At 40.8% G+C, this 26,543-nt stretch overlaps 1 protein-coding gene across 4 annotated transcripts in view; it reads right to left on the minus strand.

The window, feature by feature from the left end:
* Window positions 1–26,543, minus strand: part of WIPF1 (WAS/WASL interacting protein family member 1) — a 120,073-nt gene that overhangs the window by 65,325 nt on the left and 28,205 nt on the right. The window contains exons 2-3 of one of the 4 annotated variants that reach the window (XM_079135033.1): window positions 15,045–15,170; window positions 12,147–12,384 (exon numbers count right to left, since the gene is read on the minus strand). The exons of 1 other annotated variant lie outside the window; for it this stretch is intronic. The gene's annotated coding sequence lies outside the window, so the exon portion shown is untranslated. Of the gene's footprint in view, window positions 1–12,146; window positions 14,566–15,044; window positions 15,171–26,543 lie in introns of those variants that run through there. 2 more of the 4 variants (XM_079135037.1, XM_079135034.1) reach the window with 2 other exon arrangements.

A 26,543-nucleotide genomic window follows, 5' to 3' on the forward strand; every position in this document is an offset into this window, starting at 1 on the left:
GGCAGAGATAACTATAACACCTATCACAAGGCCCTCCTAAAAGTTCTTCTCATTAACTGATTCATTTTCAATTGTGAAATATCTCTAAAGATCAGAGACCTTAAGAAATAAGAACTGGTAAATTTCAATGGTGGAGATGTATGGCATCAAAATAGTTTAAAACCACTTTTCTATTACATAAATATATGTGCTTCTTTATGCGTTAAATGCATTCAATTATAAGATCTAGTGGCCAGTCTAGAAATCACTAATAATTTGGAAAAAGTAATGAGCACAAACAGTATCTGGGAATATCTGCAGTCATAATATGCATTAGTTAACCTACTGTTGTATAATAAATTACAGCTTAAACAAACACACACTTATCAGATCACAGTTTCTGTGAATCAGGGATCTGAGAGCAATTTGCCTAGTTCCGAGTCTATTACCAGACTGCAATCAAGGTGTCAGCAGGAGACGCGTTCTCATCTGAAGGTCTGACTGAGGGAGAATCTGCTTCTAAGCTCACTTGCATGTTGGCAAGTGTCAGTTCCTCACTGGCTGTTGGCCACATGCTTCTCTCAATTCCGTGCCACATGGGTCTCTCAACGTGGTAGGCGATAACATGGTGGCTGGCTTCCCTCAGAATGACAAGACAGTGAGAGAAAGCCCCCATATGGAAGCTGCAGTCTTTATAAGAAAATCTCAAGTGACATCTCATCTTCCCTGCCATACTTTATTTGCCAAAAGTCAATCATTAAATCCAGCCCATACTCAGGAGAAGGGGTTATACACAGGCATAAATTTCAGGAGCTGGGGATCACTGGGTACCATTTTATAAGCTGCCTAGCATATGTGACATAAACCATCTACCATTTTTATTGGTGATGATGTCATGAGTGTTTCTAACGCTACTACAGTTTGTTGGCTACATTCATAATCAAAGGAAATGCAAACATTTCAATGAGAGGTTAGTGATAATATATAAGTACTTCTCTCCTCCAGTTCAGTGACTTCAGGTTAAGAGCCCCCGTGTTAAAGTACATAGTGTATCTTGTACCATCTAAAAATTAGTCTGATGTTTTGAGGATGGGCACCAGGGTCCCTTACATGCTCCTGGGATCTACCACATGTGGGCATTTACTGTTTGTGAGAGGACTTTTTTTTTTTTAAACCATGTGGTACTGCTGGTCCACTCAGAAACAAATCAACTTTGAAAACTTCTCTCACAGCTGCAAAACGCAAGTGTTTGGCACCAATAAATAAGGATTACTGGAGCCTATAATGAACCTTTCACCTCCTCTGGGCAGGTGGTCACCAACTAAATTATGGAAGCAAACAAGTCATAGTTTAAAACAATAACTACTTTTATAGAAAGAAAGTAGAAAGGAAGATGTTCTCCTGCAAAATTCAAAATTCAAACTTGGGGCCCTCTAGAAGCATGAATGAATTGAAATTTTGCTTCCAGGGCTCTGCTTATTACTTCAAAGTCCTAACTGCTAGAACCACTTTCCTTCTGGATAGCAAAGAGCCTGGGATAATATCAACAGGCCTGTATCAGAGAATCAGAGACCTAAGGACAATTGCAGGTTTCAGTTTTGTCCTCCTGGACCCCAATTAAAATTTCTCATTACTTGCTCTTAAAAATGCTTTTGTTTTATCAGGATGGAAGGGGGTAATATTCAAAATATTTAACAACCAGGAGACATAGGGAGTAATCAGGATCATGTCTGATGCTAGAGCGTGTCCTAGGACACCCATTCTGTGGCCAGTGCTAACTTCCATTGTGGAACTGCAGAAGTCTTAGGGATCCTGGGGTGTATTCAAGCAACTAAGCGCACTGAAAATTCACCCACCAGTTTTGAAGCATCTCAACAGTTTAACAGCTAGTATGTCTGTATCAAGGCAAACAAGAAAAGACTATCAGCTATGGAGATGGAATGCACCTCCTGAGACCCCCAGGAGGGTTACTGGCATGAGAGCAGACCTGGTTGTCCTACCATGCTCAGACTGGCCAACACTGTGGGGACAGAGCCCAGGCTTTCTTCCTGAGCTCTGAGCCTCCAGGTTCTGGACCATTTTCAAGACTTCCAGAACCCCTCACTCAGGACTCCCCAGGGTGGCAGGCTGGCAGTATCCCCATTACCAGGCACCTTCAGGAAGCAGCCTGAGACAGCTGCTACCAGCTGGCACTGCACCAACAGGCTCCTGTGGAAGGGAGGGCTGGGTGTTCCTCTGTGGGCTTAATGGAGCAGCATGTTATCAGTCCTCTGGTGACATTCCAACCAAGAAGCCCACTACTGCCTGGGGTAGAGGCCACCAGACTTGTTCACGAATTCTCCCACCTCAAGGCCTGGTTTGGCAACTCCCTGAAATATGTGAATGGCACCTTGGGATTTTTGCTTATCATAAAGAACATCATTCTGTATTACCATTTGGTCCACATGCAAAATCATGAAATGACTTGTGAATTACTGAAATTCTCTGGATGGTTTCCGTTTTACTCCATGCTTCTGGGAAGTGGACTGGGGGAGCCGTGGGTGCAGGCAGATGGTGGTCTGAAGTCTGGCTCTTGACAGTGGAATGCAGCCAGTTCCCTTCACTCTCTGAGAAAATTCACACCTCTGCACATGGGGCTCATCAGAGAGCCTGCTTCATTGGCTGATTGAGGGCCTAATGAGATCACTTAAAGATTAATTTGATAAATGTCCTTGTAAGTTGATGACATGATTGATTAAAAACTTTTCACCTCAGCTTGGATCAGGAAACACCAGTATTATTCCAATGAACTACTGTAGGTACTTTTTAAAAAGATGCTTTTTGTTCATACAATCTGACTACAAAGGAAAGACGAAAAAAAAAAAAAAAAAAAAGGTGACTTTAGATGTGAAAACAAAAGTTAATAGTCTTGCATGGACTGAGATCCAACCAATGGGAACTCAGAATTCTATCTCTCAAATGAATAGTCTACCTTGTTTTCCATAGAAAAACAGCATAGATTACTTCATTAAAATTTGCATAACTAGACATTGTTTGTTGCAGGGATAATAAATGCAACTCCAATTATATTTAAAATAACATTCACATAAACATAAAAATTATAATAATCTCATAACATTTCCCTTGATTGCTTTGACATATAAGCAACAGAAAGCTTGCTTTTTTTAGGCATTGCTTTTGCCCATTTTGTTAAAAAAAAAAGTCTTTTTTCAAAATAAGAGTTATGGAATAACTGAGGCTTAATCCCTGAAAGGCAAAGTTTGAGACAAGAATCCTGCCCTTTCTATTGCTATTTACCTCAAAGAGCATTCTCTGAATCAGTCCTAGAAATCAAGCAGTGGAATAAGATATTATGCAGAGTCCCATTCCATGTTTTTTTTTAAAGGACTTTTAGATATCAAACCACTAGGACCATTAAGAAAGATGAATTTCTTCTAGGATTCTCACTCCTTCATCCAGAAATGTATATCCAGCTCTCCACTGACGTCCCATGTGGAAGTCTGTTTAACAAACATCTCCAGCTCAGTTGATCCCGAGCCAAACTCTATCTCCCCTCCACTCCACCCTGCTCTGCTTATAGCTTTGCCCATTGCAGTTTGATGGGATTCCCATTCTTCCTGTGCTTAGGCCAAAAACTTTGGAATCTTCCTTGCTCCTCTCTTCTACTTATTATTGCTCAACCCAATAGTTAATATTGTTAGTTCTATTTGCAAAATATCCAAACTCTAATTATTCCTCATCACCTCTATTCCTGCCACCCTGGTCCACAGCACAAGATACTCTTATGGGCATACTGCCCTAGCCTCTTGACTAGTCTTTCTCTTCTACTTTTGTGCTCCTACAAACTATTAATACAGCAGCCAGAGGGGATCCTTTAAATGTAGTCAATTCACAGTCTCTCATTGCTCAAAGTCCTCCCACAGCACCCTCTCACTGAGTGAAGGTCAGAGTTCCACACTTGCCTGCCAAGACCCTAGGGTCTTGCTCCAACTTCTCATTTACTCTGCCTGAGTCACACATGCTCTTTGTTATTCCTTGAATATGCCAGGCACCCTACTGCCTCACTGCCCTCTGCTTTCCCCCATGTGTCCACTTGGAAAATTCTCTTAGCCCTTCTAAGCATCATCTTCTCCAGGACACCCTAATCACTCCGCTTAAATCTGTACACCCAACACTGTACCTCTGCTCCACTCTACCGTGCTGTACTTCTTCACAGTAATTATGGACTTTTCACAGAATATATCATGTAATGTGTTTTAGGCTTATTGCTTATTGTCCACATTCCCCAACTAGAAAAAGATCCACATGGAAGGTGCTCCATAAATATTTCTGAATTAAGGGAAAATGGTGGGGGCGTGGGGGGGTGTCTTATAAAAAACATCCGGTGTGATTCCAATGCTTGTGGCAGTTTGCAGAAGAGCAAAGAGTTAAGACTGACACTAAGGAGAGGCAGCTGCTTGCCCGGAAAGACCCTTAGTCGTGGCTGTGATATTATGATACATGTCCTTGGGTTTTTATTCATGGTTTCTGGCTCTTCCTCAAGGCAGGTCATAGAAACTCTGATCTTTCCCAGCCTTTCCGTCTTGCAGCTGGCCATAAAGAAAATTTCTGACTTACTCTTGTCTGACTGTAGGTCATAAGACCCTTATCATTCCAGATTGGTCCTGCCCCATGCCCTGGAGGAAGGAATGCTGATGGGATAAGATAGGATAAGAAGAATGTTGAACAGACAGGCCTCCCTGGGCTTCCCTACCCAGTATATTAGCATTATATATACAATGAGGTCTCCATGAAACCCCCAAAGAACTGGAAGGAGAGTTTCCAGATACCTAAATAGTGTATGGGGGAGGTTCCTGGAGGGTAGAGAGTAGTACCATGTCCCTCTTCCCTACTTCATCCTATGCATCTCTTCATCTCTATTCTTTGTGTTTCTCTGAGTTCTGTAAGCTGTAAACCATTCGAACAAACTAAGTGAACCCAAGAGAAGTTGGGGAGAGTGGGGTTTATAGTCAGTCAGTCAGAAGCACAGGTAGTCACAGCTTGTGACTTTTGGGGCCTGAACCCTCAACCTGGAGGGTGAGATGCTATCTCTAGGTAGACAGTGTCAGAACTGATTCTGACTAAGACACCCAGCTGGTATCCGCTGCAGAATTAACTGATTGTTGGCAGGAAAATGTGCTCATGCTTTATAGGGTCACAGAAGTGATCTGTACTGTGTGGATTTACAGTAGGAGAAACGGAGTCTGAGTTGAAGTTGGTTTAGGGGTAGTTACCATACTTCAAACACAGTCATTGTCATAAAGGGTCTTAAAACTTCCCTTTTACCTAGGAGCCAGAGGGATAACTTAAAAATCCACAAGGGCTGCTGGGCATACCAAAATTTACAAAGAATGTCATTTCTTTCTACTGACTATGCTCATTGTCCATATTTTACCCTTCCAAGATAATGGTACCCAGGAATCCGAGTTAACATTCAGAAGGTAGTTCAGAGACCTTGGAATCAGTGCTAAGGATGGCTAATACTTTGAAGGACTGCTTAATCCAGGTCACAGTGAGCCCTGAAATTCATCCATACCTCACAACGGATCTTTATCCATACTTCTTAACCCACTTTCATATCCACAAGACTGAGTCTCTTTTCCTGGCCTCTCCTGAGCCCATTAGTAATTTTTCCTCTCTGGGCTTGTCTTCTTTCCCCACTAGGACAAGCTAATTGCACACAAACTGTCTCCTGGTAGTATGGATTAAGTTTCTGCCTACAAAATTACTACCATCTGACTGTCTCTCAGGAATTAAGGAGAGCTCACTTTGCCAAATCCTCAGTCTCTTAGTCTACTTCCAATAGGCATGCATTTGGTTCTGCAGATCCTGGAGGGGCACCTCTATCTGGATTCCAAGTCCTTCTGATCCCTCAACATGGCTGCCTTATGTAGTGGCCAGTGCTCAAGTCAGGGGCCTTGTTCTGTGCCACTGTTATCACTAATGAGCTATTCTGATTCACATACAAGTCAGCAGAACTTTTTGGGCCTTAGCCTCTAAATCTAAAATCAAGGGGATGAAACTCTCTTAAGGTCCTTTCTGTTTCTGCAATCTAACAGTGCTTGGGACTCGAACCCGGGCCTCGAGCATGCGAGGCAGGAGCTCTACGTGATGGGCTATATTGCCAGCACAAGGTCCTTTCTATTTCTAAAAAAATCCAAGATTCCACTGGGCGCAACGGTGCTTGCCTATAATCCTACCTGGGAGGCTGATGCAGGAGAATCACAAGTTTGAGGCAAGCCTCAGCAATTTATTGAGACCCTGTCTCAAAACAAAACAAAACAAAACACAAAACATAAAAACTAAAAATAGAGCTGGGGTGTAGTTTAGGGGTAGAGTGCTTGCCTAGCATGCACAAGCTCCTGGGTTCAATCCCAAACTCCTGGGTTCAATCCCCAGTATAGCAGGAAAAAAAAAAAAAAAATCCAAGGTTTTATTTTTACCAACCTCTTTAAGTTTTAAATGACAACAGTGTCTGAAAGTCTCTTTTCTAAACTTTTCCCAAGGCCAGATATTCCTGGCACTGAAGTAGAAGGAAAAAGAAGTTTTTAAATAACCTGACATTTTTGTCTTTTAGAGCAAACTATTCTCTGGCCTTTTCACTTCTCTTTCTCTTACTGCTACTTCCTTATGAGTCCTTAAAAAAAAAGTTTTCATAAACTATTCATCCTTCCTGATTTATCAGGATCTCATAATGATGTTATTTTCTCCATTTTTCTTGTATAAAAATTCTCAATTATTTTTACTTCGGTAACTATGTTCATCAGCATTGGTTTGCCCCTGCTTTGCAGGGAAGATTGTTAAACACGATGGGGAAAAAGAACTGGAGGAGGAAGCACACTGTTCTTGCACGTAGGTTCTGGCCTACATTTCCAGAAGGTGATGAGTATGAAATGGCAGAGATGAAAGATGGAAGGCAGAAGAGGAAAAACAGAGGGAAGAGAAAGAGTGAGGACCTAATACACTGTTTGCTTCGAAGAGGTTTGGGAAAAGCTCTGGTGGCAATGCATCAAGAATGTTCATTTAAATGATTTGTCGAGCTGGGACTTTCCTAAGCAGTCATGCCATGGTGAGAAGCAGAGTTGGAACGTCAATTCTCTTCCTTTAACAGCTGCCTCTGTGCAGCTTTGTACATAGCAGGCTGGTGAGGTACTGGGCAGCCTCTCTACTGGGCCTACACCCAGTTCTTGGGAGGACCATTCTACAGGTCTCTAAAGCCTTTAAGGAAAATCAAATCTTTCCATAGCTAGCCTGGAAATCAAAGATACTCCCAATCACTACCATTTATATATCAGTAATTTACTGAAAGAATGCAGTTCACTAGCAAACCCATATATGCATAGCTGCATAGCCTCCGAGTCTATTGTCAACAGCACATTCCAAATAACTGTAGGCTACAAGTTATCATCTAATGTCTTTTAGCCAAGGAAATACATATCCTAAAGAATTTTCCCTACTAATACATTCATATACATATGTATCCATATACCTATATGTCCATACACATCCATATACATACAAATTACACATACATACATATTTGTTTTTGTTTATGTAGGTGTGAGGGCAAATGCTTATCTCACTACAACAAGTTTTGTTTTTTTTGTTTTTTGTTTTTTTTAAGTCACACTAGGGTTACAAACCAATACAAAGGTCACAGGTAGTACACACCTGTAATCCCAGTGACTCAGGAGGCTGAGGCAATAGGATTGAGTGTTCAAAGTCAGCCTCAGCAATTTAGCAAGCCCTAAGCAACTTGGTGAGACCCTGTCTCAGAATAAAATATAAAAATAAAAAAGGCCTGGGGATGTGGCTCAGTGGTTAAGTGTCCCTGGACCCGTGGTACCAAAAAACAAACAAACAAACAAAAAAACCCCCAAAGTGTTAACTTAAAACTTGACATAATGAAGTCTAGAATGAAAACAAGTACAAAGGAAACCTAATTTATACCAGAAAATATCAAAACAGATACTCTGGTAAGTATCCAGCTAGTTAAGTCTCAAAGCAGTAACTTCTCATAAGCACTGAGAAATTATAATGTTAGTGGTATATGTATTCAGCAGAATGTCATATAAACTAGAAATAGGCCCCTCTTAAATTCAGTTTGCTGCAAGACAAAGTTCCATTTCAAGGTCTCATCTTTTCCAGTTTATTCTTTCCAGGAAAAGCTTTCTATGCCCTTTCATAAGCAAGCAAATTCACCCACTCGTCATTTTCATGAACAAACAAAAGCAATTGTTCTTGTCATTTTTCTGATGCCTTTGTTGCGGGGCGGGGCACTTAGAGGCTTATTAAAAACAAAACAAAACAGCACCAACCTTCCAACTAATGAAGAAACTGAGGAAAATTGAAGTGGCTGAGTGAAAACTCCACCAGGCATACAGGCAATTCCTTCCCTGGTAGTGCCACAGAGTCAACCTTAGCACTCGTGATATTTTATAGAAGACAGCACCTCCAGCAAAACAATCACTATCCACTACTGAGTCAGGCAGCTCATCACACCTTCCCTACCATTTCCTTCCAGAAAATCTGTAAATAATCTAAATACCTACTGTGGCCACCCCTCCAGAACAGCCCAACTAGGCTTACTTATTTTCCTGGGTCAAGAGTCCAAGTTGTCTTGGGATCCTTAATACATGAAATATATAATAATAGACATAAAAATTTTGTTATGAGCATGCACGAAGGAAAATAGTAAGATTTTGTACTGTGAGGTATCTTCAAGTCTTTGTGTTTGGAAGGACAGTGGTGTAAGAGGACTGGATGATCAGAAGCTAAATGAAACGTGCCACATGATCCAGCAGTACTGGTTCTGAATGTGTAACAAAGAACTGAATGCAGGGTCGCAAACAGATCTGCAAACCCACTGGATTCATATCCACTTTATTCACAATAGCCAAAAGGTAGAAGTAACCAAATGTCATTGATGGATTAGTAAATAAAGAACATGTGACATATACATACAGTGGGATATCTGACTTAAAAAGGAAGTAAATTCCCATGTGCTATGATGTGGATGAGCCTCAATGACATTAAGCTAAGTGAAATAAGGAAGTCACCCTTATCTGAGGTACCTCGAGGAGTCAAACTCACAGAAACAGAAAGTAGCATGGTGTTGCCAGGGTTGGTTAAGAAAGGGAAAACAGGGAGTTGTTTGATGGGTACAGAGTTTCAGTTTTGCAAGATGGAAACATTCTGGAGGTCGGCTGCACACAAATGTGAATATTAACACTACTGAATTGCACACTTGCTAGTTAAGATGGTAAATTTTATGGTATGGATATTTCAACACAATTAAAATAATGTATAATTCCTAGTATTTCCCAATGTGATAGTGATGTCAATAATACCTTAGCCATGACCAGGAACATCTAAGAAACTCAGAGTACTGGGCCTCCAAATTTGCTCATTCCAACTCAAAATGACAACCACAAATGAATTCAGTCAAAAGGTGGCACTCATCAGTTTTATTTTCTTTTTCCCTATTAGCAAGAATGTTTGTGTATGTTCCCATTTTATCCCTCTGAGATTCAGCCCACCCAAACATCTGTGGATGCTGACTTGTTACTCTCATATCATATGAGATTCTGGGGAGAAGAGGCTGCTTATATGTCAGGGTCTGGGGAGAAGAGAAATTTGTGACGTCAGTGCCACTCCTCTTCCTATTTAGAGAACTCAGTAAAGTGTTCGTACTGTTCTTCCCCATGAAATTCATCGTTTTATCTCCATATTACAGGTGATCATTTTTCTCTTTCCACTTCTCACCTTCAAACAGAACTCAGTGTTCACCTTGGCAGTAATTCCAGTCTAAAAACTACACACAAGATTACTATTCCAGCTGGGTGTGATGGGGCACACCTATAATCCCAGCTGCTTGGGAGGCTGAGGCAGGAGGATCATGAATTCAAAGTCAACAACAGCAAAAGTAAAGTGCTAAGCAACTCACTGAGACCCTGTCTCTAAATAAAATACAAAATAGGGTTGGGGATGTGGCTCAGTGGTGGAGTGCCCCTGAGTTCAATGCCCAGTAACCGCCCCCCCCCCCCCCCAAAAAAAATTACCCTTCCAGGAGCTCTCTACTATCCAGCATGATCCGGGACCTTCTGCCTTCCTGTGCCCCCCTCTTTTTTTCAGAACCCTTTCCAGGCCTGGGGATCAGAGCTGTTGCATAATGATAACCCTTTAAATCTTTTCTTGCAATTCAAACACATACGCGCGCGCGCACACACACACACACAACCAAAAAACAAAAACAACAGAGGAAGTGGAAGGGCGGGTAAGGGACCAAGAAATGTCTAGGGAGAGAAAAAGAAATGGAAAAGGCTTTTGGGAAGACACATTCAGAAAAAAAAAACATCAGGTCCATCTGGAAAGTATTTTAACAAAATAAAAAGGCCCTTTCTACTACAAGCATCATATAAGCATAATACGAAACTCCCTGAACAGCAAGATTCTATGACAAATTTAAAAAGCAAAATAAAACTGAGAGAAGTGCTCCTTCGAGGGACGCTGGCCCCCTGATAAGCTCTAAGCCTCTCTCTAGTGCTCAGGGGTGGCCTGGATGCAAGAGGCCACCCTACCGTAGTTCCCACCTGGGTGTCTCCTCCAGGCACTCCTGGAGGCGAAGGCAGGAAGGTCCAATCCGCCCCGCCCCACACGCAATGAAACCGTGTGCTGCTTCTGTCAGAGCTAGTAAAGGGTTTCTGAAACCACCAGGGCTGAGATTCAGCTAGAACCTTCCTGTTGTCATCTTCCTCTCCATTTTCTTGCACAACACGGTAGTAAAAAATGAAAACTATGTGGCAATCTGAGGACATAAGCAACCATGATTTCCCTCTTTCATCACTGTTCTGGATGGTTTGTATGATTGAGATATAAACAACACGTGAGTCCACTAAGCCTTCACCCCTTTGTTGTTTTTCAGTACACAGTATACATGCTGGCAGGAATGAAGAGACGGAAATGGAAGCTCCGAGTTCTAGTGTCCTCTTCTCACTTACCTCCCTGCCTCCAGTGACATGTTAACATGGCCAAAAAAGCAACCTAGGATGTTTTCCAAAACATCCAGAAAGAGCTCAGCAATCTCTCTGGCTAACCTGTCCTAGCACTTAACAATGGTTCAAGAATGAAGTAATTTCCTTCTTCTAGCTCAGACTTGAGACATTCTCCTTTTTCATTACAGGTCTGAAAGCAGCAGGTCACTGTGTCAGAACCTTTGATTGACTTGCTGTTTTTTATCAAACTCATTGGCTGTAAGATAAATAATCTTGGGCCTTTTTGATGTTTCTGGGCTCCTCTTTTCCAACCCTTTACCCATCTTTCTGGCCCTTCTGTAGACTCTTCAATTCTTCCTTTCTAGAGGAAGCACAAGGCTGAGAACAGAAAGCTCTAGTAAGAGCCAAGCCTCAGGGCTTCTCCAAACCCTGCTGGTCTTAGCTTCAGGCTGTGCAGGCTTCTTAAATTGGTGCAGGCAAAGGACTTCCTCATCTCACATTCAGGCTGCCTGTGCCCCTTCTCTACTCCCATTTTGTGTTAACAAGAGAAGAAAGGAAAAACAAAAAAAAAAAAAAAAAAAAAAAAAAAGAAAGCAAAAATAAAAAAAAAGGAAACAACAACTTATAGACATGAAATTATTTTAACATGAACTATAATCCAAGAGATGTGTTTTACAAGATGAAAAATACATAAAAACAACCAACTTTTGCACACAGCCTTGCGGCACGTTTTTATGCACAGTATTTCTGTATGTTCCAATGCCCCACATATGTCTGCAATGATCTGCCCTGTTTCAGATTTATGCTAATAAGTAAAAATGAGAAGAGGCTTAGCTGCATTCCATGAAATATTTAATTTAACAAACATCTGAAGTTTTGTTCTGTTTCTTTTTTAAAGGCATAGAAGTTCTAAAGAGGGAAGCAAGAACTTCTGAGAATTTCATTGAGCCATCATGGCTCAATATTTGTTCCTCTAACAAAGTGTAGTTACCAGCTATGCCCTGGTTTTTACATTTAAAGCCAGAGCAATTTCTTCCCATTAGAGAAATAAAGACAGCCCAAGGAAAGAGAATCAATTAGGTGTTTTAGAGCAGCTATGAAAGGGTTTTTTCAAAGGGGGGGGGGGGCACTAACCTTTGTTTTAATCCGCTGAAAACGGCCAAGTGCTTGAGTCCCCTGCTATCTTCTGGCTGGCTTCCTGTAAATGTTGCATGTGACATTGCACTTCCTCACAGGCACCTTCCTCCACTTGCCTCTCTACTCAGAGGCATGTGATAAGATCAGTTGGCTGCTTTTTCATATAGGGGATAACCCTGTGTCTACAGAAATGGTTGTCTCCCTGCAGGGGTCCCTCAGCTTCTTCTGGGTGTTCCTAGGACACAGGTAAAGAAGAAATAAACCCCGGGGAAGTACTTTCTGAACCCCTGGCACTTCTGACACCGTTCAGAGGGAGAAGGGGGAGGTGGTGGGGAGATAAGCTCCAGGGTCTCCACCCTGGGGTTGAGGTTCTGCAGCAGAGCAGGGGCAGGCCACTACAGCAGAGCCTAGGCACTCTCCCATTATCAGGGGAGCCCCTGGTACTGCTGCCGAGCCTTCAGACTGCTGAGGAAAAGCCCTCAATGGTGCTGCTCCCAGGATGTCCCTATGCTCCTCTCTGGAGGGCACTGCCATCCGTGGATCACACCCAGGTCTCTGTTCACATTTCTGGATTCTGCAGCAACCATGGCCACTCACCCTGGACTTCCTGGGAGAGTTTCAAGTTCACATGCCGTCTAATTAATCATGTTGTCAGACAGTGTGCCCTAATTCCTGGTTTAGAAAACAAAGCCAACGTATTGTCAGCTTCCTTAGGCTAAAAAAACCCCAACGCTAGACTGGCAAGAGAGGCAGGAAGAGTGTCCAGATGTGTGCCTCTCTGCCCTGGACAGGGGAAGACCGGAAGAGAGCCGGGGCAGGGACTCAGCAAGAAGTCCCAGGGTGCCACTGCCAGCTTTCTTGTTTCTGTGGTCAATGTCCTCCTCTTTTATAATTCCTCCGGTTCTCAGGAGAGTCCAAACACACTGGAACTTGTGGATGTAGGAAGTGGTGTGTGGGAGTAAAACCATGTCCTGGACCAAGGGGAGTATTCTGCAATTTGTACAACTTGATTCAGTGTAGAAACCCCAAAATTGTTTCTATTTGGCTACCCTGGCATAATTCTTTTTTAAAAAATGCTTTTAAAGGGATTTTTTTTTTTTTTTTTTTTTTTTGGTTTTTAGCAAGGTAACTAGAGAAAAGTTCCAAGTCTTGAAAATATTACCCTATAATTCCCCCATGAGATTTTCCATATGAGAACACTGTGTAAAGCAAGGCGTCCTGAGAGTCAGCGCTGTGGACAACAAACTCTGAAGGCTCACCACATGCCTGCAGTTCTGGCTTTGAAAACACCCATAACTATTTTAGCATCTTGACAGTTGATGGCTAGTTTTCTGATTGAATTCTACTTTTAGATTAGCCAGGAGACAAGATGACTGTCCAAAGTGGAGACATGGCATCAGTTTTAAAATACGAATAAGGGCAAAACTTCAACATTGTGGAGTCAGACACTGCAGAGAACTTCGGGCAAACAAAATACTATGCAGATGAAAAATAATGATTCTACCTGAATGTATTTAGAAATGTCACATGCTGGGTGAAGCTCCATTTTTCAACTAAGTAGTTTCATTTGTTCTGCTTAAGTTGTGCTCTGTGAGGAATTAGTAAAGGTCTTAACAAAATGCTTTATAATGTTCCTTTTAAATCCCTGACCTGGCTTTTGGTCTGTGAATTTTTTTTTTCTTCCTTTTTAGGCATTTAAAAATTTTAATGGGCTTTATTTTTCAGAAACAGCTGTAAATTTACAGAAAATTGAGAAAATGGCACAGAGTGCCCATATATTCTACACCTAATCTCCTATAATTAACATGTTAATATGATACATAATGTGACACAAAATTGCTATATCAGTGACAATTAGTAAACCAATGCTGAAACATTATCATTACTACCATCAACAGTTTATTCAGACTTCCTCATTTCTGACAGTGTATTTTGTGTTCCCAGCTCTCATTCAGGACACTGCATTATATTTAGTCACCAAGGCTTCCCTGTCTCCACTTGCCCATGACAGTTTCTCAGATTTTCCTTGTGTGTGATGAGTGTGACAATTCTGAGGAGTACTGGTGAGGTCCTTTGCAGAATGTGCTACAACAGGATTTATCTGATGTTTTTCTCAAAATAAGACAGTGTTATGGTTTATTTAGAAGAGACAAAGGCAAGGTATTATTTTAATCACATCATATCAGGTATCAGTGCTATCAGTATGATTTAGTAATGTTGATGTTGGCCTTGATCCCTGGGCTGAGACTATGTTTGTCAGTTTTTCTACTGCAAGCCTGCCCTCCACCCCACCTTTCCATCCTTTCCATATACTCTTTGGAAGGAAGTCCTTGAAGGTGGAGTTCCATATAAATTGTTTGGAATTTTTCTACATGGAAGATTTGTCTCTTCACCACGTCTATTAATACTTTCAATCATTTCTATATCGGCTGCCCAAATTGTTCCAGTTTTGGAGCTGGGAATCCTTTTCTTGGGTTTCTGTACTCCTTGGACATATTCTTTTCAGTCTTTTTCTTTTCTTTTCTTTCTTTCTTTCTTTTTTTTGTTTTGTTTTGTTTTGTTTCTAAGCATTTCTTACTTGCCGGGACTACAAGATGCTCCAGGTTCACCAGGTATAACACCTCCCCAACCATCCATGATTTATGGGCTGAGAAAATGCTTTTTTGCCTTCAATTTTTATTAGTCTTGCCATGTGTATTAATAAAAAATGTGTTTTAATTGTTTTCATAAAATTATAGCATCTACCCAGCAGCAAAACATCAAAACCAAGATACAAACTGAGTGAAATTCTAATTCTAAGGCACATGTTTGTGGCAATAGCATTTTTCTTCGTATTTTAACATTCCTAGAACCAAAGTGTATGTTTAATGTGGTGTCCTTTTTTTCCTTCCTTACCTGTCATTGATTTGCTGGTACAATTTACAATCAATGTTGTCTTGGCAGTGGAGGAAGCAGAGCCGTCAGTTAGCTCTTGTTTGTACCATGGGATACCAGTGAACTATTTTCACTGACTCCACCCCACTGAACAAATTAAAATGATTAATTAAAACGATTAAAATGGTTTGATGTATAGCATCTACAGACATTAAAAAAGTCTTAAGATTTCTAATTAATCCAGATACTTTCTAACTCTATCCCAAACCACAAATTCTCATCAAGTCCTAAATACATAAAAGTGGTGGGGTATTAAACTTTTTCTGGGCTTACTATCAGACTCCTTTTGTGCTTACTGCTTTTCTCTCCCAAGATCTCATAAATCCATTACCATGTCTAAAGAGCCTATTGTGACTGCAGGGCTGGGGAAGGGTTTCAGCCTGGCTGATAAGGAATGTGCATGGTCAGCTGCGGCTGGGAAGGCCTCCTGGCTTCTGCTTTCCCACTTGGGGCAGCTGGACAAGTAGAGAATGGCAGAACTGCCACTCCCTTCCCCAGGACTACGACCTGCTCTCCAGCTAATGAACCACTATTACTTTGGGAACATTGTGCCTTATAGATGTTTTTCTTCTAATGGATAGACACTAATTTGACCATTTACTACTGGCATATTTCACAAATTGTCACTGACAGAATGTTCAGTCTTTTTATCCAGGTAGTTAGAACCTGGTTAATCTAAACACTGCTCTCTGCCTTGCTCTTGTGCAAACATACCAAGGTACTGACAGTACTCTTACCATTTCACCAGCACCTAGAGATGACTGAAAAGATGCTGCATGGGCTTTTTCCAGCAATCATTTATTAAATCCTTACTACACGCAGACACTGAGCCAAGTGCTTTATGCACATACTTCCACTTAAGTCTCCTGACCACTGTGAGGTAGGTATTGTCAGCTCTACCTCAAAGGCTGAGTGACCATGCTTACAGAGGTTAACTAACTTATTTGGGACCCCCTGATAAACTTGAGGCCAACTTGCAAGCTCAGCTGTCTGACCATTAGGGAAATGCAAATCAAAACCACAATAAAATACCATCTCATCTCGTTAGAATGACAATGATCAAAAACAAAAACAACGATGAAAAACAAATGCTGGTGAGAATGCAGAGAAAGGGGACCGCTCATACCCTATTAGTAGGAATGCAAAATGACACAGCCAATATGGAAAACAGCATAGAGGTTCCTCCGAAAGACTAGAAACAGAACTACTATATGCTCCAGCAATCCTACTACTGGATATATGTCCAAAAGAAATATAAACAGTATGTTGAAAAGACACCTGCAGTCCATGTTTACTGCAGAACCATTCATAACAGCCAAGATACAAAACAGTCTATGTGTCCATCAACCGATGAATGGGCAAAAAAAACAGTGGTATTTGTACATAATGGAATATTACTCATCCAAAAGAGAGAGAGAGAGAGAGAGAGAGAGAGAGAGAGAGAGAGAGAGAGAGAGAGAGAGAGAGAGAGAGAGAGAATGAAATCCTGTCACTTGAAGCAATGTGGATGAAACTGGGAGACATGATTTTAAGTGAAATAAGCCAGACACAGAAGGACAAATGTCATATATTCTCACTCATATGTGAAAGCTAAAACAGTTGATCTCACAGAAGTAGAGAACAGAACAGAAGTAGAGAACAGAATAGCAGTACCAGAGGCAGGAAAAGGTGGGGAGAAGCGGGAGGATCAAGAGATGATGGTTAATGGGAACAGGGTGCCACAGCATGGGAGGAGTAACTTCTAATGTGTATAGTATAGTAGGATATCTATGATTGACAGCAATTAATTGTATATGCAAAAATAGCCAGTAGAGATTTGAATGTTTCCAACACAAAGGAATGACAAATATTTGAAATGATAAATATATATGAATATACCAACTACCTTGATCTGATCATTACACTTTGCGTGGACTTATTGAAATATCGCACTTTACCCCAAAAACATGTACAATAATTATGTACAATTATAAATAAAAACAGGAAAACAAAAAAAACTCACAAAACAAAATAAAATTTCAATACTATCAGGTTGTCATATGGGACCAATATGATTTTTTTTATTAATTAAAGATTTTCTTGGTCAAGTACTTAACTGATTTTTATAAATATCCCTTTTTAAAAGTTGCTTTTCCTACTTGTTGGGTTAAGTTTATAATGATGTTAAGTTGATATTCTGTTCTACTTATTTTTGTCTACTTGATCAAAGTCTGAAAACATTTTGTTGAAGTCTCCCATTATTATGGGAAACTATTTGTATTTTTTAAATTTTTATATATATTTGTTTGTTCATATCATTTTATTTGTATTTTTAACAGATATTGCTTTATCTCATTCAGTGATGGTATGTTCAGTGCATTGAGATTTATTACTGATAAGTCTTCTTTTTTGGACTGATATCTCTTATTCTTCTACATCTCAAGGGGTTTTTTACATTTAATCCTACATTTTTATACTAAATCATCCCATTTTTATTTTGTTAGTATTTGCCAACTATTCCTTAATTTTCACCCTGTGTAATTTTGGTCTATATACAACTCCTGAAGACAGCATACTAGATGATCTTTTTAATGAATCTGAGAGTTACTGATTTCATTAGATGAATTAACCTAGTCACATTTATTGTTACATGTTTATCTTATTCCTGCCATTTTATTATATGTCTTCTATCACATTAATTGTCATCTTCTTGTTTTTTTTCCTCCTTTTCTGGATTTTTGCTGACCTACATGCTTTTTATTATTGAAGTACCCTCTACCCTTGGCTGTGTGAGTTTTAATATCTGATGGTTTAGAAGTCCTATCTATACTTTTTTTCTAGATATCAAACACATGTGTCCTATCTCAGTGTACACCAGAGACTGCATGGTAGGATCCTGGGATCTGGTAAGGTCAGTCCATTGTTTTGGGGAATTAAATGATAGCTTCATGTAAATAACAATAATGATATATTGGGGTTTGGCATTACATGGGCATTAGAAATCCTTCTAAAAAGTTATGTTGCCAGGTCTCCATTCACTTCCGGCACCATATGGATGGCTGGCTGGTTATAGCTCTCACCAATAATGTGGGTGGAGAGAGAGCCAGGAACCCAGTTGAAACATTGCGAAGAACACCTTGGGGTATGCTTCTGCAAACTCTGGGCTCTGAGACACACAGGTACTGCAAAAGGTAGGCTGTCCGGGATCAGTTCTCGGCCACTTCATTCCCAGTCACTAAAATTTGTAATTGGCTGAGGAATCTGTTCTAGAATTGCACATGAAGATAAGAATTTAAATCTATCCTTCACAGAGTTGAGGAACTCAGCAGGCATGGTGGCTCTGGCCTTCAATCCCAGCAAACAGGAGGCTGAGGCAGGAGGATCGAAAGATCGAGGTTAGCCTCAGCAATTTAGCAAGATCTTGTCTCAGAATAAAAACAAAAGGGTTGGAGGCTGGGGTGGTTGTGGCACAGTGGTAGAACACTTGTCTAGTGCATGAGACCCTGGGTCGAACCTCCTCCACCACCAAAGGAAAAAAAAAATTAAGGAACTCAACTCAATGGAGAAATTGAGAAAATAATGTTGCTAGACCTGCTGAGAGAATAGAATTCTGGGTTTCCTAATGTTTAACAAAGAACACAATAATAAATGAGACACATCCTTTTCTAAAAATATAGGCAGCTATCATTTTTTTAAAGCTTTGATACCACTGCAGTGGGGAAGGAGACGGAGGAAATTCTGACCATAAAATACAGATTTAGCTGTGTAGTTCTAAAATATGTGTATCTGTTTGAATGAGGTTAACATTTAAATTCCATGTCTGATTTTTCACAGAGAATCCTGGGGGTGGTCAGAGAGAGGGAATGGAGGACAAAAATCTTGCAACTGTTTAAATACATCAGTAGCTGAATTTACTGATCTGAAATTCTGTTTTGGACCACAAAGAAGAAGTGGTAAAACACCTTAAAGGAGTGTTCTTCTATTAACATATTTTAAACACCAAGTTAAAAATTATACTTATCATTCCCATACAAATGGAGAAAGTAAGTTTCCAAGAGTGGGAAGGATTTGTTCAAAACAGTGAGTGAGTGATAGAACTGGGATTTAAACCCAGTTTCGGGCTACAAGTCCAGTGTTGTTTCCAGTACACACCAAAATTGTCTCCTTGTTCTGTCTCCAAGAGAAACTTAAGCTCATGACACCACATGTGAGTTGTGCAGGGAGAAAATGTAATGAGCCATGCCCTTGATGCTTAGTGCTTTACACTGTGGGTCAGACAGTCCGGTCAGACCCCAGAGTCATTGTGTCTAACAGTTTCAGGGCGGGAGAAGGGGGCAGGCAGGGTTTGGACATTACGTCATGCAAAGGCTTTCCTCATTTCCAATCATGCAAAAATCCACCATGCACCACATTTCTGAGCCCTTGGAGCAGCTAAAAGGAAGTTGAAAGGTCAAGAAAGTTCTCTTGCTGGTGCACTGCACACTGGTACATTGTTTGTGTCATTGTAATGTAAAATGAGCCAAAATTATCAAGCCCTTGACCATCTGCCCTCAAAGCCAGAGCCCTACCTACTAGAAGCATTCTTCTGTGTCATACCATAGGGTCTAATGCCAACAACCCTATCGACCCTTTTCACTATCATGCAACTGAATTCCAAATAACTAGGCTCTTCATTCATCTTTCTTGGTGATCAAAACATTGAAAGGAAATGGCTAATCCTTTGTTCACAGAAAGATGGAAAACTTTGCCATTTATCTAAATGAGTTTTAAGAAGCTTCAAAAATACAGAACTCCGGAGGTAGCAGATAGATAGTACTAAGAACCCAGGGGCTTTCATACATTTGCTGCTCCTTTCTTTTGGGGTGAATACAGAATAGACTAATATGAGACAATGCAAACAATTCAAGTGTGCCAAGGGTGTTAAGAGGGATCATGAACAATAAAGGGCCTTTCACTATGTGGATTTGTGGCTTTGATTTAGAATTTTGCATTTTCCTTACACAAGTATAGAACATGGGACCAAGAGAACACCTAATTTTCTACTTGTATAGTCTAAATCAGACACAACCACCCTTTTCTTGCACACTCAAGAGCAAACAGAATGGAGCAAAATTGGCAGACAAGTTTATATCACCTCTAAAAGGAAGGATCTGGAATCAAACTGCTTGGGTTCAAATAACATCCATTATTTACTAGCTGCAGGGAATTACTTTATTTTGGAGGGGGCAACAGTTATTTTTTCATCTATAAAGTGGGGGTAATTTTACAAGTATTAAATGTGCTTTCAAAGAGCTTAGCCAGTGCAGTGCAAAAATGGTGGCTACTAATGGTGCTACTGTTGGTAGGTAGAGAAGTTTATTCTCAGGAAATTCTAGATTAGAATTTCCCTCAAGAAAAGCAATTAGTCAAGCAAAGATCTTGCTTTCCGAGGGTGCTCTGCATGTGGGAAGTAAAGGATATTCAGGAATCAGGGGGAATGGAACGTAGGTCTTTCTAGAGAGGTACAATCTGTTGGGAAGTAGGAAAAGAAATCCAAAGAGATTTCTGGAGGGTGTGTTACATTTTTGTTCCTTAAATTGGAGGAGCGGAAAGTATTTGTGTATGATCAGAAATAAGGGGAAAAAAATGTATGTGAAATATATCTGTGCCTAAAAAAAAAATGAGTGGAACTTCAGGACTAGTGAGAAATTAGTGAGAGGAGCCATGAGTGTTATGAGTGTTAGGAAGAGGAACAGGTAGGCTGCACAGAATTTTGGAGAAGTTGTTTATGTGGTGTGAAGTGTAAAACTCTTAAGCTGTGTTTTTTAGAAAAACCTAGATTTAAAAGAGATGTCCTTTAGGGCTTCTTAAGAATATGTTTTCTTTGATTGAGACTGCAGGCAGATCTGGCCATGAGAGAACTCAGGACTGATTCAGGTTACAATTAAGAGTGTGGGTCACATCCAGCTGAGCAACTTCAAACACTGCCTCCTGTGTTTATCACATTTTTTCTGGTCTATGATTTGGGTTTTGAAGTGGCTGCAGATAGGCTGAATTACATGATTCTGCAAAGGAAGTAATTTACAAAACACAAACATCTGTTAAGAGTTTATTAATTAGTGACAGTCATCATGAGTGGAAAACACTAGATTTTGTATATCAGCATCTATTATTTTCTTTGCCTTCATTCAACTTCTAGAAATAAAGTTGGTGCTCTGGTAGTTGCTAAAATAAAACAAGGGTGCTATTTACTAAATTACTGTTGCATACCTCCCAATGATATACTAAGGTACTGAAAGCAGCATAGCATCCACCAATTGACTTGCCAGAACAAATTTATATACAAAAATGATCAGCCATTTCTGTGTCTAATAACATCATGTTTACTGAAATATATCTCCTGAACATATTTTATAAACTGCATTTTAACCTAAGGACTTTGTAGCATTAACAACATAGGGAAGTAGAGGTAGAAGAATAGGAGTTAATAGAATATTACAATGAATTGATTGTGTTGTTTTTAATAAACTGTTTCCTTTATTATTGGAAAACTGTCATCATGAAGTAATACTTATCAAAGCATGCTGAGATTTCGAATAACTCAATTTTATTGGTGTGAAACCCTCTCAAGGAGGAATATGCAGGAGGGGAAACAGGAGGTGACCAAGTACAGTATGTTACTAAATGTGCAACTAGATGCATGAATTAAGCTTTTAAAAAATGCATCTAGCCTGACTAAAGACAAGAATTTGCCAGGCACAGTAGTACACACCTGTAATCCCAGCAACTCAAGAGGCTGAGGCAGGAGGATCCCAAGTTCGAAGCCAGCCTCAGCAACTTAGCAAGACCCTATTTCAAAAATTAAAAAAAAAAAAAAGAAAGGGCTGGGGATGTATCTCAGGGGTAAAGTGCCTCTAGGTTCAATCCCTGATACCCACCCCCTAAAAGACAAGATATAAGTTACCAAAATAAAAATAAACAAAGCAAAGCAATACCACCACCATCCTAGATTGCCTTGGGCTATCCATATTAAAAAAAAAAAATCCAGAAATTCCCAACCATTATGTGGACTGACATAGAATAGGATTGCATTTCTTATTTGTGTAGTTTGCCTAACAGTACATTTAACTTGCTTAAATCCAACTCTTCATGCCACAGGGAGGAGAGAGAAAACAATTCAAATGGTGATACGCATCTCAACCTTGCTCACCTGGGGTGCATCTTCAGGTATCATGAAATGAGACGTGAATTCTCAGTTTCCTCTTCATAGCTTCCAGTGTTGTCACTGCCATGCCACATCCAGTGTTATTTCAGTCTTTAAAAATATGTATTTTTCACATGCCAGGCAGGGCCCATAAATGGCAGCCAGCTACTTCATCTGTGTAGTGTGTGTGTGTGTGCGCGTGCACAAACGTGTGTGTGTGTGTGTGTGTGTGTGTGTGTGTGTGTATGCTTGCTTTGACATCTTTAAAAACAAAACAAAACAAACAAAAAACCTTCCCAGCTGGGGAAAGACTGCTTGTCCTAGGGCTAGACATTTCTTAGAGACAGCAAGAACTCAGCCGAGAGCAGGTCTCTGATACACAACCTAACCAATCCAGGGCCATACCTCCTTATACAGCCGTCCACCCAGGAGGCAACATTCCTGCTCCTTTGTCATCCCAGAACCAGGTCCCAGACAACCACCCTTAAGAGCTTGGAGTCCTCCAAATTATTCAACTGGCCAGTCCTAAACTGCGCACCCTGCCCCACCTGGCCTTTTCTAATGGAAAGTCCTATAAAGGCTCTGGCCTAAACATTCTCATGCTCCTGTCTTCTGCCTCCTGATCACCTGGTATCTTTCCCATGTGGCCCCATGTGGCATGCCATGCCTCCTTGTGTCTGGGTATAATCAGTTTTGTTTTCTTGAACAAATCCTTTTGGGGCAGCACCTGACTAACCATCACAATGAAGAATGCAACGCGATCTACAGGTCAAACAAGGAGAATGACCAACACCTTTCTACCTCAGCCTTGACTGGACACCTAACTTCACTGAAATGCACAGACAGGTGAGCTTTTATCCCTACACGGTTCCTCCTGTCCTGACAATAAGAGATCAGGAACTCTGCCTCTCTAGTGACTTTAAGGCTAAATTATAAAACCCGCTTCCCTCTGGGCAGCCCCTTTGAATTCAGTCCTTCTACCAAGTTGACTAAATAAAGATTAGTATTTGGGGCCTGTCAGCACTTAGAGTGACAAGCACCTCAGAGAGGTGTTCTGGATCCTGCCGTGCCAATCTCGGCGTCAGTTCAGGGGTCAGTCAGGTGGAGCCCCTGCAATCCACCAGGGCACAAGTCTAGACTAGCATCCATCTCCCTTTATGGGTGACCTCCTCCTGGGAGGGTAAACAGGTATTTAAACAAGATAGAAGGTCTCTGACAATCAGAAAGCATCCAACCTATGTTTACTTGTGCCCGGGCTACGACCGGTGTTCTGGCTCTGTGTGTCCCTGGGTTCTCCTCAGAAGGATGGGCAGCAAGGAATGCCCGAGAAGGTCTGACCAGGAGCACCTGAGTGACCACCCCACAGCTCGGTGGAGACCATGGTGGCCACCTGACATGTACAGAGGCAGCCCTACCAACTGTGCCATGGGTTTGCCATCCCTGACCTAGACACACGGCTGTGGACACAGAAGAAGCTGGCTTTCTACATTCTTGTCAGGCTGCGAGATGATTTCTCCACACAGCCTCTCAGAAGTGATGTGCACTGCGATCTGCCACACCCTGACTTTCAAATTTCTGACTTTTTCATAAACAAGACCAAGATGCCGAATGGAAGAACTGAGGCTGTCAGCAGTCCAGCTGCTTCTAAGGCACCAGCTACCTTGGGCCCCAAGAGCCTGTTCTTGCTGTAGGGCTCAAACTGCTCAAATGCTCATAAAAGCTGAAACTATTAGCATTATCCACTAATCTAAAATAATCATTACATCAAGTGTTTATGTGTACCAACAGTTTGTTCTATTTTTAAAATACAAAGTGCTTTCTCCTGCATTGTCTAATTCCTCATCGCTGAGGAGATCGTTGCTTCTACTTGAGCAGCGATGACACTGAGTTGCTACTGAGTGAAAAAAACAATAGCACATCCTTCCAAGCAAGCTGTGAAACCGTAGGGGAGGCTGGTTTTGTTTGTTGCCTTTCACCTGGGTCCAGTTCAGTAGATATCTGTTAACTGATTAGCTAGTGTATTAATTAGCTTTCTGTCCCTATAAAACATACTTGTGATAACTTATAAAGAGAAAGGTTTATTTAGGCTCATGGTTTTGGAGGTTTCAGTCCCTGCTCGGTTGGCCCTGCTGCTTTGGGTTTGTGGTGAAGCAAACACCACACCCTCATGGAGGCAGCACATGGCAGAGGACAGTCACCCACTTCATGGCCAGTAAGAGAGAGAGCAAGAAGTGGGCAGGGACCCATGACCACCAATCCCCTCACTTCAAAAAAAATACTGGGGATCAAAGCCAGGGGCATGCTACCTTTGAGCTACACCCCCAGCCCTTTTTATACTTCTTTCTCAGATTATTTTCATTTACATTTTTTAAAATCTCCTTGCTGCACTTCCCTTTCCCTTCAGGGTTTATTGTGTTTTTTAAAAAAATATTTTTATTAGTGCATTATACTTATACATATAGTGGGGTTATATTTTATTTTGAGACAGGTCTCACTAAGCTTCTCAGATGGGCTTTCAAACTCTTGTTCCTCCTGCCTCAGCATCTCAAGCTGCTGGAATTATGGGAGTCTCCCTCCACACCCAGCTCCACAATCCAGTTTGAGGACTCTCAAATGACCTAAGGACTTTCTACTAGGCCACACTTCTCAAAGGTTCTGCCACCTCCTAACACCACCCCTGAGGACCAAGCCTTTAACACACAGGCCTTTGGGAGATATTCAAGATCCAAATTACAGTACTATCTGCCACATTTATCTTGTACTGAAAAAACTAACAGTGATATGGCACATTTAGTTTTCACAGTTGAGATCTTAAAAACACAATGGTGTGTTATATGGTGATTAACCAAACTCAAGAGCCAGGAAACCTTATTGGGTGAGTGCTCCAGTTATGTATTGCTATGTACAAATAACCCTAATCTTAGCTGCATAAAACCACCATCATTTCATTGTCCTCATGGATTCTGTGAGTCAAGACTTGGGAAATAGCACGGTGGAGGTAGCTATTCTCTGTTCCATAATATCCTAATCTGGGATCACTGGTGAAGTGGAGGTTAGAACATGGGGGCTGGAGAACCTACTTACAATTGGGTGTCTTCATTTATATGGCGCAAGACTTAGAAAGTTGAAGAATGGGCTCCACCAAGTCTGTCAGCCAGAACTCACGAGGCCTTTCTGGCATGTAATTGTACTTCTTATGTTGGGGCTCAAGTTTCTAAGTGTGGGTACTCCCCATAAACACGCAGTATGACCTTTTTATCACCCAGCCTTGGAAGTCACAATTCTCTGAGACTGGAAAACATATATTCATATATAAGTTTGTAGATAATAATAAACATTTATTGAGAATCTGCTCTGTTCCATGGACTAGCTAAGCAATTGCCATTTATATCTTATTTCACACTCAGTAGTCCTTTGGGAAGATATTACTTGGGTCACTTCTGTGGTACTTGATTGGTCAAAGTAATCATAACCCACCTGGTCACCAGATTCAAGTAGTTTGGATAGTCACCATATAACACAGCATCATGGGAAAACTACCTAGTCCCATCAAAATGTTCCATATCACTGCTAGATTTTTCAATACAAGATAAACATGAGACACCCACCTCTCTGGGAAGAATCAACATATTTATAGTCATATTTTAAAATATCTGCAGTGAGTCTTCAGTTTCCTGTTGTCAGGGACACCAACATTTTGAACTTGAACTTTTATTGATAAGCATGTGTGCTTATAGAATTTCAACAACAAATTGGCTGCAATTATATCTCCAGATAATCACTTCTGGATCATAATGGGCCACAGTTCCATGACATCAGAAATCCTACATGGATGTTAGGTAAATATTAATTTAGAATAATGACAAAGGAAACAACTGGTAGAAAATCTGTTGTCATCTTTGGTCCCTTAATTGTACTAAAATTATTCAGATTTTCTCCATCTCCATTAAACTTACATAGCAATTAGATGCCTTAGTTGTAAAATGGGTCCCATCCCAAAGGACTATCGAACATGGAATAAGACACAAAAGGCAACTGCTTAGCTCAGCACCTAGAACAGAGCAGATTCTCAGTATATTAAAGCATTTGAGGAGCTACGACACTTAGAGGCAAAATACTTAACTTATAGAGCTAACTATTCTGCTGAAGGTAGCAAACTCAAGCGCCTACCTGCTAGGCAGGCGGAGAAGTAAAATCAGGCTAGGTAAGACAATGGAAATACTGAGGATTAGGGTTAACTGGAGATCATATGACCTTGCCTTAAGATATGTGAAGTCAGTTTTTTAAAATCACTGCAA

The sequence above is a fragment of the Sciurus vulgaris genome (assembly GCF_902686455.1).
Source record: "Sciurus vulgaris genome assembly, chromosome: 3".
NCBI lineage: Eukaryota > Metazoa > Chordata > Mammalia > Rodentia > Sciuridae > Sciurus > Sciurus vulgaris.